Source organism: Nyctibius grandis, chromosome 5 (genome assembly GCF_013368605.1).
Source record: "Nyctibius grandis isolate bNycGra1 chromosome 5, bNycGra1.pri, whole genome shotgun sequence".
Lineage (NCBI taxonomy): Eukaryota > Metazoa > Chordata > Aves > Nyctibiiformes > Nyctibiidae > Nyctibius > Nyctibius grandis.
The window spans coordinates 1627241-1643027 of NC_090662.1; positions in this window are offsets into that span (position 1 = coordinate 1627241).

The window sequence follows — 15787 nt, forward strand, 5'->3', positions numbered from 1 at the left end:
AATGTGTCTACCCCCGCATCCGACTTGCCTGTTTTGGGTGTATTTTGGGGGATTTTGGGGGTTTTGGGTGTATTTTTGGGGGGGTTGGGTGCATTTGGGGGGATTTTGGGAGGCTTAGGTGTATTTCAGGGGATATGGGGAGGTTTTGGTGTATTTTGGGGGGGCTTTGGTGTATTTTGGGGGATTTGGGGGGGGCTTTGGTGTATTTGGGGGATTCGGGAGGTTTTGGTGTATTTTGGGGGGGTTTGGGTGTATTTTTGGGGGATTTGGGGAGGTTTTGGTGTATTTTTGGGGGGGTTGGGTGTATTTTGGGGGGATTTTGGGAGGTTTTGGTGTATTTTTGGGGGGTTTGGGGGGATTTTGGGGGGATTTTGGGAGGTTTTGGTGTATTTTTGGGAGGTTTGGTGTATTTTGGGGATTTGGGGGGGGGGCTTTGGTGTATTTTGGGGGATTTGGGGAGGTTTTGGTGTATTTTGGAGGGGTTTGGGTGTATTTTGGGGGATTTGGGGGGGGCTTTGGTGTATTTGGGGGATTTGGGAGGTTTTGATGTATTTTTGGGGGGGTTTGGTGTATTTTGGGGATTTGGGGGGGGCTTTGGTGTATTTTGGGGGGTTTGGGTGTATTTTGGTGTATTTTGGGAGGTTTTGGTGTATTTTGGGATGTTTGGTGTATTTGGGGGATTTGGGGAGGTTTTGGTGTATTTTGGGGGGCTTTGGTGTATTTTGGGGAATTTGGAGAGGTTTTGGTGTATTTTTGGGGGGGTTGGGTGTATTTTGGGGGATTTGGGGGGGGCTTGGGTGTATTTTGGGGAATTTTGGGAGGTTTTGGTGTATTTTGGGAGGTTTTGGTGTATTTGGGGGAATTTGGGGGGTTTTGGTGTGTTTTGAGGGGTTTCGGTGTATCCTGCCATCCCCCCCTACCCGGCGGGTGTTTCTGGGCTTGGTCCCACACCCCACGCTGGGGTTGGAGAGGAGAAGCTGGTCACAACCAAGATGATTTTGGGGTTTATTTCTTCCTTTGTGCAATTTAATCTCTTTTTTTTTTTTATTTTCACTCTTCCAGCAGCCATCTGGGGCTGGGTGGAAACCATGGGGGTGCTTGAGCATCCCCCCAGTGCTCCCACCCTGGGGCTGAGCTGCCCTTTGGGTTGAATTCCTCTGTTTTCAGCTACCGCCGAGCCCGGGCACCGTCACCCCGGGGTCGGGGGGGTTATTTGGGGCGCAGACCCAAGGAGGAGCCGGGAAGCTCAGCGATGGGTTTCAGCAGCTTTATTTGAACCCCGGCGCGGGATGGTCGCAGCGTGGTGAATCCTTCAAGCTTCTGGGAGCCTGGGGGGTAGAAAAAGAGCGGAGGGAGGCTGGAAGGACAGACAGACGGACAGAGGGATGGAAAGGAGGAATGGGGATGCTCATGGGTATCCCCAGCTGAGCTGGGAGTAGATTCCCCGGCCGAGCTCGATGTTCTCGCACGTGGAAGATGCTGCATCTGCTGGGAGGGTGACCAGGGGGGTCCAGGTACCCCTGGGGACCCCAGGACATCCCCAGGCCGGGCTGGGGTCCCCCGAAGGGTCCCCGGATCCTGCAGCACGGCCAGCGGGGAGGCGGCTCGGCCTGGCAGACGCTGCCGCGAGGCTTTAATCGGTGTTAATGAGGCTTTAATTAAGCAGGTCGGGGCCTCCCGCTGGGGTGGCTTCGCCCTCACCCTGGTGTTTCACTGGTGGCGCTGGATCCTGCTCCCCCACCCCAGCTGGGGAGCTATGGGGGGGTGCCCCAGCCATTGGGGGGGGGGTCCCAGAGTGGGGGTCCCATGCATGGCCCAGCTGGGTTTGCTGCCTCTACCCCCATCATCCCAGGGCTGCTCTGTGCAGGATTTGGCCCCAAATCATAGGATTTGGCCCCAAATTGCAGGATTTGGCCCTAAATTGTAGGATTTGACCCCAAATTGTAGGATTTGGCCCCGAATTGTAGGATTTGGCCCCGAAATGTAGGACTTGGCCCCAAATTGAAGGATTTGGCCTCAAATTGTAGGATTTGGCCCCAAATTGAAGGATTTGGCTCCAATTTGTAGGATTTGGCCCTAAATTGTAGGATTTCACCCCAATTTGTAGGATTTGATCACAAATTGCAGGATTTGACCCCAAAAGTGCTGGCGGATGCTCAGGATGAGCCCAGCTGCTGCAGCTGGGAAGGGCCAGGGCTGAGGGGGTGTCTCAGGGTGATCCCCAATAGGGTTTGGGTCCCAGGGGAGGGTCCTGGGGGGCACCAGCTCCTCTTTGGGCGACTGCTGGGGGTGGAGCACTTTGGAAGGGGTGGAGCTTCTTGTGTGGGTGGGGTCTGTTGGGAGGGGAGGGGCTTGGGAAGGATGCTCCGCCCCTGGTCCCCTCTGGGGGCAGGGCCCCATTGCTGAGCTGGCTGGGGGCGGGGGTTAAGCCCAGCTTTTGATGGGGGAGGTGGGTGGGTGAATGGATGGATGGACGGATGGATGGAAGGACAGACAGCCTGGTAGATGGAGCAATGGCTGGTTGGACAGGTGGATGGACAGACAGATGGATGGACAGACAGATGGACAGACTGGTGGATGGACAGACGGGCTGGTAGATGGAGCAATGGCTGGTTGGATGGATGGATGGCCAGAGAGATGGACAGACTGATGGATGGATGGAAGGACAGACAGCCTGGTAGATGGAGCAATGGCTGGTTGAACAGATGGATGGACAGACAGATGGATGGACTGGTGGATGGATGGATGGATGGATGGATGGATGGATGGATGGATGGATGGACGGACAGACAGATGGGCTGGTAGATGGAGCAATGGCTGTCTGCCTGGACAGACGGCTGGACGGGGGGACGGCTGTATGGGTAGATGGACAGGCAGGTGGGTGGATGTATCACTCAATGGCTGGACAGACAGACAGACGGGTGGCTGTACAGACGATGGCTGCGTGGGTGGTTGGATGGACAGAGGGATGTTTGATGACCAGACGGATGGATGAATGGACAGACAGACACACAGACAGCCTGTTCCCCCCCGCAGCACCCCCCCACCTGCCCCAGGAGGGCGATGGGGACCCCCATCCGTCCGTCCGTCCGTCCATCCGTCCCTCCCCGCCCCCCGGTGTAGGGAGGATGATTTGAGCGTGCAGCCTAATCCAGCGTGATCCAATCTCCGCGGGCTTACGCCGAAAGCCCCGTAATCACCCAGCGCTGCCCTACATATCCCGACCAGCCGCCCCGGGGTGATGGGGGGGGGTGAAGGGGGTGCACACAGCACCCCACCCCCCCTCCACCCCCCCCATGTCAGCCCCTTCCCATGCTACTCCCCCCCCACCCCAAACACTGTCACTGTCCCTCCTGCACCCAGGGGAGACATGGCAGCTGCCACCAGGCTGCGTCACCAGTGCCTCAGTTTCCCCTCCCCAATCCCAGAAACTGGGATCAAGGCTGGATCCAGGGCCAGGGGCCACATCCAGCCCCGGGGGCAGGAGCTGACCACCTAATCCCCCCCCTCCAGCTAAGGATCAGCCCTTAACACCCAGAGTCACACGGGGACACGTGGCTGCGCTGCTCCAATGACCGGTACCCAGCAGGTCCCTGTCCCACCACCATGGAGACACCCTGGGATGCTGGACCCCTCAGCATCACCGTCCCCCTCATACCGTGTGTGCGCAGACACCCACTGCATCCCCCCACATCCACGCTGGACCCCACGAGCACCCTCCCAGCCCGGCAGCAGAGCCCTGGGTGGGTGGGTGGAGAGGAGGGGGATGCACAGGGTGCCCGGGTGCACCCATGGGTGCCAGAGGCCCGTGTCCGCAGCGGTTCCCCAGGGCTGTAGTTGGCAAGTCTAGAACCACCGGATCCTGCTACCGCACCAGTGTGAGTTCTACCATTGCCAAAGGCAGCCCCGGGGCCGGGCACCACCGGCACCATCTCAGCAGCCAGGCCTTGGCACGGGGACGGGGCGGGGGGGGGGACACACGGCCGCGGTGCCAGGCCTGGAAAGCTGCAAAATATAAGGAAAAAAGAATATGATTTCACCCATCCAGCTAGAAAACCCCACGTGTGGCCCCAGCAGATCCCACCATGGGGTTGCTTGGCTCAACCCCAGGGAGATGCCACCACCGTGGTCCAGGATCCTGGTCGTGATGGTCACCACGGGGACACAACCTGGCCGAGATGCCTCCATGGGCTGGGACACCACGTTGGGACGGACACCCCCACAAGGGCACCCCCAGATAGGGTCTGATGGACAACCCTCCATCACCCCAACAATTTGGGGGTGGTTTCCACCTTCCACCCCCTGTTGAAACCACCTCCCAGCACCGCTGCTCATCCACCCCCCCCCCTCCCCCCCCCCCCCCCCAGCGCTGCTCTCTCCACCTTCTCCCATATTGGCACTACACATAATTGCTCGAAAAATACAAATAAAAGCAAAAATGTGCTAGTGCCAAAACGGGCCAGGCGACGTCGGCGATGGCCCCCGCGGCGCTCGCGGGTCTTTCTCTGCTCTGTTTATGGCCCTATGGTAATTCACTGACCGCGGGGTTGCACAGTGAATTCTACCAGTGCCATACACAGAACAGGAGTAGCGAGCTCCCACCTTTAATTTTTTTTTCCTTAATTCCCCCCAAAATCATCTGTAATGCCCCCAGCCCCATCTCCAGCCTCGAAAAAGCGATGGAAAAAAAATGGGAATTAAAATTAAAATGGGAATTAAAAATTCTTCGGACACCCCAAGCAAAGGGAGGTGCTCGCCCTGATGGTTCTTCTCCAGGGAGAAGCTGCCGGGTGGCTGCAACCCACCCTGGATGGCTGGAAGCCCCCGAGATGGCCACAAATCCCCAGATGGTGACAACCCCCCCTAAAACACTGCAACCCCCCCAAAACACTGCAAATCCCCCAATTAATTTCAACCCCTCCCAGTGGGTTGCAAACCCCTCAAAAGGTTGCAAACCCCTGGATGGTTGCAGATCCCCCCCCCCCCCCCAAAGGTTGCTGACACCCCCCAAAATGTTGCAAATCCCCCCCAAAAAGGTTGCAAACCCTCCAAACGGTTGTAACCCCCCCTGGCCTTGTTGCAAACTCATCCCAAAAGGTTGCAAACCGCCCCCCCCAGAAGGTTGCAACCTCCCCTGCATGGTTGCAAAGCATCCAGATGGCTGCAAACCCCTCAAAATATTACAGACCCCTCCCCAAAAAACCCCTTTAAACCCCTCGGATGGTTGCAAAGCCCCCCAAGACCCTGCAAACCCCTCGGATGGTTGCAAACCCCCCCAAGACCCTGCAAAGCCCTTGGATGGTTGCAAAGCCCCCCAAGACCCTGCAAAGCCCCCCCAGACCCTGCAAACCCCTCGGATGGTTGCAAAAACCCCCAAGACCCTGCAACCCCCTCGGATGGTTGCAAAGCCCCCCAAGACCCTGCAAACCCCTCAGATGGCTGCAAAGCCCCCCAAGACCCTGCAAACCCCTCAGATGGCCACAACACCCCCCCGGGTGGCTGCGAACCCCCTCCCTGTCCGCGACACCGTCCCCGTGGGGCCGCGCTCGGCCGTGCCAAGCGGCCATGGTGGCGGCAGCGAAGGCACAAAGTCTCCTTTGTGTGGGTGAAGCCGAGGCCCCAACGAGCCGAGTGGCCCCGGGATGAGCTCGGGGTGCCCCAGATGTTGACCCCCCCCATCAAGGATGTAGCCCCCGACCCCTCGCACCCTGTCCGGCCTCGAATCTGGGGCCGGAGGCGAGCGGTGGCACTCGCTGGGCTCGGCCGTCCCCGGGGTGTGGGGAGCGCTGAGCACGGAGGGGTTAACGCTGGTGGGGACAGACATGTCCCCCTCCATGTGCACCCTCCTTTCGGGCTCCATCACCCCACAGCGAAGCCCCCCGAAAGCCCGGAGGAGCCCCCAAAGCCCCGCGGCGCCCAGCCAAGCAGCCCCCCAAGGCCACGGCACCGTCCTCACCTGGGGGACGTCGCCCCGGCGCCGCGGTGGCTTTGGAGACCGCGGTCACAGAGGGTCGGCGGGCGAGGCCCAGCCCGCTGCCATCCTTGGCGTGACTTTGACCGCGACGCCTTCGCCTAATCCCCCCGCGTGGCCCCATCCCTGCGCCGGGCGGGATCCGGCCCTTCCCCGCCACATCCCACCCGGCGTGGGGAAGGGGTGGCAGCTTTGGGGGTGCCCCCCCTTGTCCTTGTCTCCCCCCACACCTCCGCCCAAGGCCACTGCGGCAGCCCAGGGCCCGCGGCCCCGGGGCTGAGCCTGCCCCCTCTGCGGAGCCGCCGCACCCCGGCTCGTGACGTTGGGAGCTGCCGCATTGCGGATGCTGGTCCCCCCCCCGGGACCCCCCCGGCCCCGCTCCCCGCAGCCCCCTCCGAGGGCTCCGGCGGGCTCTGCCGCAAGGCCCGAGACCTTCAGCACGAGGACATGGGGGTCCCCTGGTCCTTGAGCCCCATTTAGGGGCCCAGCGGGGCAAAAACCCGTCCCCAACCCCAAAAGGCCACCAGCGTCACCCGGGGATGCTCGTGGCGCCGACAGCACCAAGATGGTGCTCGGCCTCGGCCTCCGCCACGCCAGGGGACGGGGACGGTGGTGGCTTGGGGCCATGGCCACCTCCGATGTCTTCCCCACCATGGAGTGAGGTGGGGACGGGCGCCTGCCCGTGCACGACACCCCGATTCGCGTGTCCACGGGTCCCCCCCTCCGTGGGCATCACCAGCGAGAGCCCGGGTGGGGACGGGGACAAGGACAAGGAGGGGAAGGAGATGGGGACAGGGACAGAGAGAGGGATGGGGACCAGGATGGGGATGGGAATGGGGATGGGGACAAGGATAAAGATGGGGATAGAGACGGGAATGGGAATGGAGATGGGGATGGAAATGGGGACAGAGATGGGGATGGAGACGGGGATAGGGATGGGGATGGGGACAGGGATAGGGACAAGGATAAAGATGGGGATGGAGATGGGAATGGAGACGGGGATGGAAATAGGGATGGGGATGGAGATGGGGACACGGATAGGGACGAGGATAAAGATGGGGATGGGAATGGGAATGGGGATGGAGATGGGGACAGGGACGGGGACAGAGACGGGGATGGGGACGGGGACAGGGATAAAAATGGGGAAGGGGATTGAGACAGGAATGGGGCCAGAGATCGGGATGGAGAAAGGAATGCGGTCAGGGAGAGACACAGGCACAAAGATGGGTCTTGGGATGGGGACGGGGACAGAGACAGAGACAGGGACGGGGATGGGGACAGGGACGGGGACAGGGACAGCGACAGAGCTGCCGTGTGCAGCTGGGAGCCCCATTTCGGGGCTAAACCGGGCAGATTTGTGTGGCAGTGCCAGAGCCACCCGCCATGGCCCCATCAGCTGCCCCAGCACCCAGGGGACCGCCCCACCCCAGAGCATCCCCCAGCCTGGGGCAGGACCCCACCCTGCCAACCCCAGCTGAGGTTTCGGGTCCCCAAGCAGGGCTGGGGACACACCTGACCCCCCGCCTGGGTCCCTCCACCCTCCGCAGCCCCGAGCAGACGGGGGGTTTACTGACCCGGGGGTTGGGGGCATGGACCCCCCCCACCCCAAGCAGCACCCCCCCTATTTTGTGGGGTCCCCCTCAGCCAGGTTTTTGTTACGGGCACTACTTGATGCCACCGGAGCTGGCATTGGGACAGCGAAGCAGCGACACATCGCCCTGGGGTGGGGGGGGGCACCCTTGAACCCCAAATACCCCCCCCAGGGCGAGGGGCGGCTGCAGCTGAGGGCGATGGGGCCGGACCCCCCATTTCGTTGTCACCCGCTTCGCCCCGGTGCGATGCGATCGCTGCGACATTCCCCACCCCCCACCCCCGACGGCGGAGGTTTGGGGGTCCCCGGGAAGGGCGGGGGGTGCTGGGGGGCTTGTTGGGAGAGGGGGGGGCTCAGCCCGAGTTGGGGGGGACCCCACGTCGAGGAAAAGTGGGGAGAAGCGGGGGGACACACCGCCCCGAGACCGCATCCTACGTGGAGGGACTGAAGAGGGGACCGGAGGGAAGGGGGTGGCCAAGGTGGGGGGTCCCTGAGCCCCGGGGGGGCCCCAAGCGGACCCGACCCCCCCCATCCTCCCCCGGGCCGCACTTACCTCTGCTCCGGGCGCTGCCTCGGCTCCGGGCGGCCAAAGCGGGACCCGACGGGGCGGGGGGGTCACCCCGGGGCTGGGGAGGGGGACAACGGCCACAGCACCCCCCCCCGGTGCCACCCCCCACCCCGCCCCGGGGGGGTCCCCGCCGCCACCCGCCGCCCCGGCGCTCGCCCAAGTGCCGGGGAGCGGCGGCGGCGGCGGCCTTAGCCCGGCCGGGGGGACCCCCCCCCTGCGCAGGGACCCCCCCCCTGCGGCTCCCAATTGGCCCAGGTGCCCCGGGAAGGTGGAGCCGGGCCCGGGGCGGGGGGGGGAGACGGGGCCGAGCCGGGCCGGCCTCACCTTGGGGCCACCCCCCCCCCGCCCCCGGGGCCGCTCCGCCGGGGCTACCGGTACCAGCTGCCCCCCCGTTATCCCTTCGCCCAGAGTGGGGGGCTGATGGTGGGACCCCCCCCCCCTCGAAGTGTCCCCCTCCTAAAAGCGGAGAGGACAAACCCCCCCCTCCGCCCCTTCCTTCTCTGCCCTTAATGGGGTGGGAGGCGGCGCCCGCCCATCACCGCGGCCTCGGGGCGGGCGGCTCCGGCCCGGCGGGGCGGGGACCGTGGGGACCGGCCGAGCTTCAACCGGCGGTTCCTTCTTCTTTGGGGGGGTGGATTTTTATAGCCCGGCCCGGCTCTGCCCACCCCGGAGCCGCCGTCGGGGCCGCTCCCCGGCTGTCGGACACCGGACACCGGCGGCCCCGCGCACCTGAACGCCCCCCCCCGGCCCCGCCGCCACCGATCTGGTTTCCCCCTCCCTAAACACCCCCCTCCTGAGAAGGGGGGAGACGGAAAACGATCCCGAACCCCCCCCCCCCCCCTCTTTCCACCAGCCCCCCCCCCCCCCTCGAGAGCAACCCGAGAGGCGCCGGCGCGCCCGCAGCTGCCACCGCCCCAAGGGGACGGGGATGGGCTCCGGGAATGGGGGGGGGGGCACGACCCCTCGGGGGGGGGGGGGGAGAAGGTGCATGCGAAGGGGGGGGTGTCCGATGGAGGGGGTCCCCCTGCCCCAGCCCTGGAGCCAAGGGGATGACCCACACCGGCACCCCCCCCCCCCCAATAATTACACCCCCCCCAGTAATTACTCCCCCCCCAATAATTACACACACCCCCAATAATTACACCCCCCCCTAAAAATTACATCCCCCCCAATAATTACACCCCCCCAATAATTACACCCCCCCAAAAGAATTAAATCCCCCCCAATTACATCCCCCCCTCCCTAAAATTACATCCCCCCCCAAATCACCCCCCCCAATTAAATCCCCACCCCCAAATCACACACAAACCCCCCCAAACTATATATAAAAATATATGGATCTATGGGGGAGGTCACCACAAGCCCCCCCCCCCAACCCCAAAAAATAAAGTGCGTGTGCAGCACTGGGCTCCAGTGCCACAAACCAGCCCGACCAGTTTGGGGCCAGGCTGCCCGCTGGGACCGGGATCGGGTTGCCGCAGGCTGCCGGGATGGAGGGTGGGAGAAGCTGGTTGGTGCCTCCTGGATTTTTTTTGGGGTTCAAACCCCCTGGGAAGAGGCTGTGAAGCACAAGGGGGGGGCCGGTGGGGAGCAGCTCCCCAAGAGAGATGGGGGGGAGGGACGAGGGGAGGAGGAGAAGGGTGGGATGTTGGATCTTGGGGTGACCATGTGGGATGGAGCTGAGCTCGGGATGGGGATGTGTTTGGGGTGATGGTGACTGAGGCACCCTGGGTTACTGCTGGAGAAAGGAGGGATGTTGGGTTGTCCCCCGGGGTGGGTCCCAAACTCTGGGATGGGCCCCAAGCAGGGACATGCTCGGGATGGTGCCCAAGTTCCCAGGATGCTTGCCAAGCAGAGGTATCCTGGATGGTCCCCAGACCCTGGGATGGCCCCCAAGAGCACAGCGTGGTCCCCAAGCAAGGGGAGGTACCTCAGATGCTACTCAAGATCTGGGGTGGTCCCCAAGACCTCAGGATAGTCTCCAAGCAGGGAGGCACCCCAGATGTTTTCCCATGCCCAGGGATGGTCCTCAAGAGACCGGGATGGTCCCCAAGCAGGAAGGCACCCTGGATGGTCCCCAGAAACCCAGGAATGTCCCCAAGACCCCAGGATGGTCCCCAAGCAGGGAGGCACCCTGGGTGGTCCCCATGCCCAGGGATGGTCCCCAAGAAGGGAGGCACCCTGGATGGTCCCCAGAAACCCAGGATGGCAGGGAGGCACCTCAGATGGTCCCAAGACCCTGGGATGTTCCACAAGACCCCAAGATGGTCCCCAAGCAGGGAAGCATCCCAGATGATCCCCAAGACCTGGGATGATCCCCAAGCAGGGAGGAAACTGCATGGTTCCCAGACCCTGGGATTGTCCCCAAGAGGCCAGAATGGTCCCTGAGACCCCAGGATGGTCTTAGCAGGGAGGCACCTTGGATGGTCCCCAGGCCCAGGGGTGGTCCCCAAGACCCAAAGCTTGTTCCCAAGCAGGGAGGCATCTTGGATGGTCCTCAGGTTCAAGGATGGTCCCCAAAAGCCCAGGATGGTCCTGGAGACTCTGGAATGGTCCCTGAGGCTCCAGGATGGTCCCCAAGCAGGGAAGCACCCCAGATGGTTCCCAGAACCCAGGATGATCGCCAAGCAGGGAAGCACCTTGGATGGTCCCCATGCCCATGGATGGTCCCTGAGACCTGGGATGGTCCCCGAGCAAGGAGCCACCTTGGATGGTCCCTATGCCCAGGGATGGACCCTGAAACCCCAGGGTGGTCTCCAAGCAGGGAAGCACCTTGGATGGTCCCCATGACCATTCCCAAGCAGGGAGGCACCTTGAATGGTCCCCAAGACCCTGGGATGGTCCCCAAGCAAGGAGCCACCTTGGATGGTCCCTATGCCCAGGGATGGACCCTGAAACCCCAGGGTGGTCTCCAAGCAGGGAAGCACCTTGGATGGTCCCCATGACCATTCCCAAGCAGGGAGGCACCTTGAGTGGTCCCCAAGACCCTGGGATGGTCCCCAAGACCCTGGGATTGTCCCCAAGCAAGGAGACACTTGGGATGGTCCCCATGCCCAGGGATGGACCCTGAGACCCCAGGATGGTCCCCAAGAGCCGGAAGGCACCATGGATGCCCTGCATGGTGCCAACCCAAGCGCAGCATGGGGCCCCTCGGCGCCGGACTCGTCCCTATCTCCAGCACCACCAATATTTTGGCTCCGTGAAGGTACGGCCGAAACTTCATCGCTGCCTCAGCCCGCGTAAACCAAGCAGAGCAAATGGCCCTCTTTAAAAATTTACATTGTCGTCGTCTTGTGTTCCTCAACCAAATATTTAATGCGGGTGGACCTGGAAGAGCTTCTAGAACAGCGAAGGGGGGTCGGGCACAGCCGACCCGGCGGCGCTGAGACCCGGCGGCGCTCGGCGTGGGGGGCTCAGGCAGGGCCGGGTTTCTTTCCGCGGCTCCTCGCTGGGCTCAGATGGGGATGGAAACGCTAATGCAATATTGATGCGGAGGGATGAGGGAACGCAACCCAAGTACATTAGCTGGGGAGCCCTCCCCGGCGTGTTTTACGGCACCGCCGAGGCTGTCACCGGCAAAATCCACCCCCCAACGTGAGCTCCTGGGTTAAAAACAGGGTTGAAGCTCAGGGGTGGGGAGGTGGTCGCCGTCGTTCGTCCTGATGGGTGTCACCTCGAGGTGGGATGAGCATCCCACCTTGGTGGGTTGGACCAGCGCGGCTCTGTGAGGGGGATCCTGGTGTGGGGTGGGCGAGGGGTGAAGGTGGTGGGTTGGGCATCACCACGCTCAGCTGGGGAGAGGAAAACTGGGGGTGAAGGAGAGGAATTTGGGAAAAAGAGCTAAAAAGTGGGAAGGAGCAAAGGGGGAGGAAGAGCTCCTGGCTGCGAATGGGTCAGAACCACCAATTATGGGGAAAACAGAGGTATTTGTTGGCAAACATGCACCGAGCTGTGAGCGTCCTCTGCAGGACCACTCCTGGTCACCAGGGATGGGGCAGGGGTGCCGGGGTCCTTCTGGGGCTGGACCCGGTGGGTAGCGTGGCCACACTCCAGCCCCACCGTGCTCGTGTGTTGGCCAGGCCCTGGCCTGGATGGGCACGTCCAGCGCCGGCATTCAGGGCCTGGATGAAGTGAGGAGGAGTGAGACCTGTCCCCAAAGCCAGCTCTGTCCCTCTTTGGGGGGGGTGCAGGTGGCTCGGGGGGGGTCCCAGCCCCGCTGCGGGGGGTCGGGCGCAGCCGCCTCCCGCCGGAGCATCATGCATTAGTAATGGCCACCGATCCGCCGGCGCTGACGGCATTTCTTCCAGGCAGGAGGAACAATCCGGGCCGTAACCGAAGCCAGAGGCTCAGGTGTCCCCCGTGGCCCTCGGGGTCACCGCCAGTGGCCCATCTCGGTGCCCGCTTGGGGCTCGGAGGTGCACGTCCCCGCTCAGGGTTGGTGGCCTTGGCCAGGCTGTAGTGCTGGCATCCCTTGGGGTCGCATCCAGATGGGTGCGCAGCCAGGGCAGCCCCCCAAGGGCCTTCGGGTCCCCCACGGCTCCCACGGTGGAAGGTCCTGGCACCCGGCGTGGGGACAAAGCTGGAGGGGAGGGAACGTCCCCTTCACCTCATGAGCAGCCCCAGGACCAGAGCCCTGAGCACCCGCCAGCGCTGGATCGTCCCCCTCTGTCACAGGGGCTGCGTGGCCATGGGGGTGGCACCCAGAGACCCAGAGGGGTGGCACCCAGAGACCCAGAGGGATGGCACCCAAAAGGCCCTGGGGTGATGGCACCCAGAGCCCCAGAGGGATGGCACCCAAGGGGCTGTGGTGATGGCACCCAGAGCCCCAGAGGGATGGCACCCAAGGGGCTGTGGTGATGGCACCCAGAGCCCCAGAGGGATGGCACCCAAGGGGCTGTGGTGATGGCACCCAGAGCCCCAGAGGGATGGCACCCAAGGGGCTGTGGTGATGGCACCCAGAGCCTGATGGGGATGGCACCCAGACCCCCTTTGGGAGAGCACTCAGACTTCCATGGGCATGGCACCCAAAGCCTTGTAGGGATTGCACCCAAAGCCCTATGGGGATGATACCCAGAGCCCCTTGGGGATGATACCCAGAGCCCCTTGGGGATGGCACCCAGAGCCCTTTGGGGATGGCACCCAAGGCCCTGGGGTGATGGCAACCAGAGTCTCATGGGGATGGCACCCAAAGCCCCTTGGGGGGTGGCACCCAGAGCTCCTTGAGGACGGCACCCAGAGCCCCTTGGGGATGGCACCCAAAGCCCCTTGTGGAGAGCACCCAGACTTCCATGGGATGGCACCCAAGACCCCTTGGGTATGTCACTCAAAGCCCCGTGGCGAAGGTACCCAGAGCCCTGTGAGATGGCACCCAAGCCTGGAGGGTCGCAGGCTCAGGGCTTTGATGCCCTTCGGCGTCGGCACAGACGGGGCAGGGTGAGGCCTCCGGGTGCTCCCGGGAGCACCAAGCAGCACCCACCACCCACCATGGGGTCTCTGTCCCCCATGTCACCCCAGCACTGACCCCCCACACAGCACCCACCTCCCGGGGCCCCGCGGGAGCTCGGGCAAGACCCGGGCACTTGGGTGGCACTTGGCACCCGGGGGACAGAGCAGCGATGGGGCCACATGCAGGGGACAGGGAGGGACCCCAGCACCGGGGCCAGCTCTACCCTGTACTGGGCAGAGTGGGAGGCTACTGGTGTGGCGCGGGGGCCACCTGCTGGGCAGAGGGGACAGTGCCACCCCCGGCTGCCCCTAAAAGCCCCCCCTAAAGGCAGGGGACACAGCAGGGGTGGGGTATAGGGCTGTCCCCCCCTTCCCTGCTCCCCCCAGGGCATGGGGCAGAGCCCGAGGGCTGGTGGCCCCAGGAGGTGACACTGGGACAAGGTGTCCCCACCCAAGGCTAGGTGCTGGCAGCAGGTGGCACTGGCATGACACGGACCTGTGACAAAGAGCCCTCGCTGGAGCTAGGGCAGGGTGCGGGGGGGAGGAGGAGGAGGATGGGGAGGAAGGTCTTGCTCAGTTCCAGCAAGTTTAGGGCAGCAGCTACAGCAGGATGAGGACAAGCCACATGCCAGGCTGTTGTCCCCTTCCCTGGTCCACCCACAGCCCCAAAACACCAAAACTTCAGCTGCTCCCGCTGCTGGTGCCATCCCTTATAGATGTTACCCTGATCCCCATGTCACATCAAGCCAAAAATCACGCATGATTATACAGCAAACAGCCACCTCGGCCAGAATCACGGGCCCAGGACACCAAACACGGCTCCTGTGACAGCTGCGGCATCTCAGGCAGCATCACTAAGAGAGACCTCGAAAGGAATCCACCCCACGAGGCTGCGCAGGTGGAGGGACGGGGAGGTGTCCCTCGTGGACATCCACCCCGTGGCTGCTCCCATCCCTCATTTCCAGCCTAAGACCCCAAAATCAGCTCTGGTGCCATGGCCACCGTCACCAGGCATGGAAGGATGTCACCCAGGCGCTGGCAAAGAGCTGGAGAAGGAGTCAGACCCTACCATCAATATCTTCTGTGGGTGCAACAACCTCTGCTTCCACCTCCAGCAGCTCATCTCCAGGCAGAAGATGCCCTGGAATGGCTTTGATCTGCCATGGTCTAGTTGCCATGGTGGCATCAGGGCAATGGTTGGACTCGATGATCCCAGAGGGCTCTTCCAACCTGATTGATTCTGTGGCATAGATGGGCCAGGGGTGACGTCCTGGTGGGATGCAGAGTCAACGTCGCGACGGCCCAGGGTCTTTCCTGCAAGACGAAGCTCTCAGCGATCAAGCACCAACCAAGCTTCAAGGTATATACAGATTTTATTTTTAAAAAAAAAAGAAAGTTTACAGTTCTTTAATTATACACAACTATGGGAGAGGTTGTACTCTTAGAGGCGTTTTTGTCAGGGTGGCAGATGTGCCCACGACATCGACGACGCAAGAAAAATAAAAAAAGAGGAGAAAAAAAGAAAGAAAATAAAAATAATAATCAAGAGCCGACTCAAACAAAGGGCAAAACACTCCAGATCCCTTCAAGTATCACCCGATCGGTACCAAACACGGGCAGTAAACTCATGGCTGCGAACAACCCCCTGCTGAAGCACCAGCAGAAGTTGGACGAGAGAAAAAGAAGTAAAAATAAAATAAAATAAAATAAAATTGTCAGACACCTCCCAGGCGTCCCAAGGGCCTGCAAGGAGGGTCCCTGCTGAGGGATGGGGATGGGGAGCCCCGTCCCTCTGGCACACGTGGGGTAAAGAAGAGAGAGTTGAGTTTGGGGGTCAACCGTGGACATGGTGGAGGCAGGAGGATGAGCCTCGGGCTAACGGCAAAGCTCTGCTCCAGCCCATCCCCACACCACGATCCTTCTGCGTCCGCCAAACCGACCTGGGGGCCAGGGGAACCTCAGCACGGAGGGTCACGGGGCGGCCCTGAGTGCCACCACGGAGGGACGTGGCCACTCAGGGTCACGGTGCGGCCTTGAGTGCCACCACGGAGGGACGTGGCCACTCAGGGTCACGGCGCGGCCCCGAGTGCCACCATAGAGGCCCTGAGTGCCACCACGGAGGGACGTGGCCACTCAGGGTCACGGCGCGACCCTGAGTGCCACCATAGAGGCCCTGAGTGCCACCATGGAGGGACGTGGCCACTCAGGGTCA